Source organism: Chrysochloris asiatica, unplaced genomic scaffold (assembly GCF_000296735.1).
Source record: "Chrysochloris asiatica unplaced genomic scaffold, ChrAsi1.0 scaffold00004, whole genome shotgun sequence".
Classification (NCBI taxonomy): Eukaryota; Metazoa; Chordata; class Mammalia; order Afrosoricida; family Chrysochloridae; genus Chrysochloris; species Chrysochloris asiatica.
In genome coordinates, this window is record NW_006408522.1 from 21,384,396 (window position 1) to 21,386,730 (window position 2,335).

Below are 2,335 nucleotides of genomic sequence, written 5' to 3' on the forward strand. Positions count from 1 at the left end.
GGGCGCCCCGCCGGCCCGCTCCACACACGTACACACACACACACTCACGGGACTTCTCCGACTCATCGGGGGAGTGCGGGGCCTGCGGACAGCCCCCAGGATCGGCTCCGGTCTCCTGCTATGCTGGCGGCAGCGGCGTCTCCGAGGCTCTCGCTTTGCCGCAGTCGCCGCCATGTAACCCCGACCCGCGAGAGAGGGAGGGGCCTCCAGGAGTTACGCCCCCGTCACGTCACAGGCTCACTCCACGGGTTCCCCCGCCCCCGCCTGGCCCCGAGCTCCTGCACGCGCCGGAATTTCCAACGCCCGTGACTGGGCTCTGCGCACCACGGGGGCGACCAGAGTGGGCGGGAGCTCGTCCTCCGCCTCTGGTGGGCTGTGGCTGTAGGTTGGCCAGGAAGCCGAGCTGCTGGCCTCTCTCTGCTCTCCCTTCTGTCCCGGCCTAGGGCATGAAGTAACCAAACTACTTGCGAACGTTTACTGAATACCTACTATGTGCGAGGCATTGGCCTATGGAGAGAAATTGACCTTCGTCCTGCTTTCAGGGACTGGACGGGAGCAAGAAGATTGGACCTCAAGATGGATGGACTGGATGTAACAGCTAAAGTACAAAGCAAACGGATTAGAGGCCAAGTACTGAGAAAGGTTATGGATTCTGTCAGAAGGAGGTGGAAGGCTAGAGCAAAAAGGAGCCGTTAGACTAAATGAAGTGAGGGGGATGGTGTCCTGCATTTGGACTAGTGTGAGCAAGACAAGGGAGAGGACTTGGCTGGGTGCAGGTACTGGGAGTAGACCATTTGAAAGGCTGAACCGAAATCAAGAGGTGGAGCCCATCCTGAAGCGCGTCAGAAGAAAGGCCTGGCAGTCTACTTCAGAAAAATCAGTCCTTGACAACCCCATGGAGCACAGTTCTCCTCAGACCCACGTGTTATTGTTGTGTGCCTTCCAGTCGGTTCCTGGACTCTATAGGGATTCTGAGAGGGGCTGGTGGGTTTGAACCGCTGACCCTTGTGGTTAGCAGTTCAGTGCTTATCTGATGGGCATTGTCAAATTGTCAGTTTACCTAAACAAGATAAGCCGATTAGTAAATAAACACAAGTAAGCCCCCATGCTTATGGTGAAAAACATGTGAAACTCTCCACTACCGATTAGTAAATAAACAAGTTTCCTTGTTTTTCACTGGGTCAGCCACCACTGCACTCGGGGACTCCATGTGTAGGAAGGAATCAGTTGCACATCAGGTGGTACTGGTATTATGAGATGTCATGGAAGGTGGACTGGTCCTTCTTGGCTGAAAAGCAAATTTATTTTACTTACCATGGTCTACTGAATCAAAGGAGCTTTGCTAGTATTTATGTGAAGTTTCAGAATGTATTTAAGGTCAACTTGGTGTTTCTTCTTCATTAATCTAATCGAGTTCCTGATGAGAGGCAGACTGCAGTCTGATATTCATTCTTATTATGCACATCTTCCATTTAATTCAAATACCACTGGGTGACTTGAAGTTGACTTCAGTGGTTTATGCTTTTCATACTTAAAATAGTACCATCTGAGTACCAGATATGGAGAAGGAGGTGGAGAGTGGATAAAACCAAGAGAACGGGAAAGTAGTCCCAACTGCAAGACTTTAAACTTGGGGATTCAGCCCCCTCTGCAACTAAACTTCCTTTCCTGTGACCTCTATTTATCCCTGTTCTTGCTCTTGGCTCCCCTTAGATTTGTAGGACACCTTTACTCCCACTCTACTGGAACTTTGTGTTCTCCTCCATCAACATTTGATTTCCTGTGAAACGGAGAGGTGGAAGCATCAGTAACAAACACTGTACATTCCCTCAAAAAACCCCAAAACTAAACCCACGTCCCTTGAGTTGACTGTGATTCATAGCAACCCTAATAGGACAGAGAACTTCCCCATAGGGTTTCCAAGACTGTAATCTTTACTGAAGAAAACTGCAACATCTTTCTCCCTCAGAATAGTTGGAGGTTCAAACCATTGACTTCCGTGAGCAGCCAAGCACTTAACCACTGTGCCACCAGGCCCCCAGCTTTCCCTCACACAGTTTATAATGTACAATGAACTGCTGACTTCAGCAAATACCATGAAAATAACCTGTGAATCAAGCAAAGCCAAGTATAAGGGAGCTTCAGAAAGTTTGGAGAAAGACGAATTTTTCTACGAACTTTTTGGACACCCCCCTCCCCCATTTTGCTTTTAGAAAACAGTATGAGAGACCACTCCAAAATATATAGAGAGTTCCAAGAGTAAGATATTTTAAAAGATTTTGACTATCAGGTTTTATCAATGAATGGGCCTGATTAGGGTTAGGCTACATTTGTG

The 2,335-nt window shown here is 48.7% G+C and overlaps 1 protein-coding gene across 1 annotated transcript in view; it reads right to left on the minus strand.

Annotated features, from left to right (window-relative positions):
* Window positions 1–203, minus strand: part of MAPK6 (mitogen-activated protein kinase 6) — a 42,617-nt gene extending 42,414 nt beyond the window's left edge. Inside the window, exon 1 of the mRNA XM_006831638.1 lies at window positions 49–203. The gene's annotated coding sequence lies outside the window, so the exon portion shown is untranslated. The remainder of the gene's footprint in view (window positions 1–48) is intronic.
* Window positions 204–2,335: the final 2,132 nt, after the last annotated feature.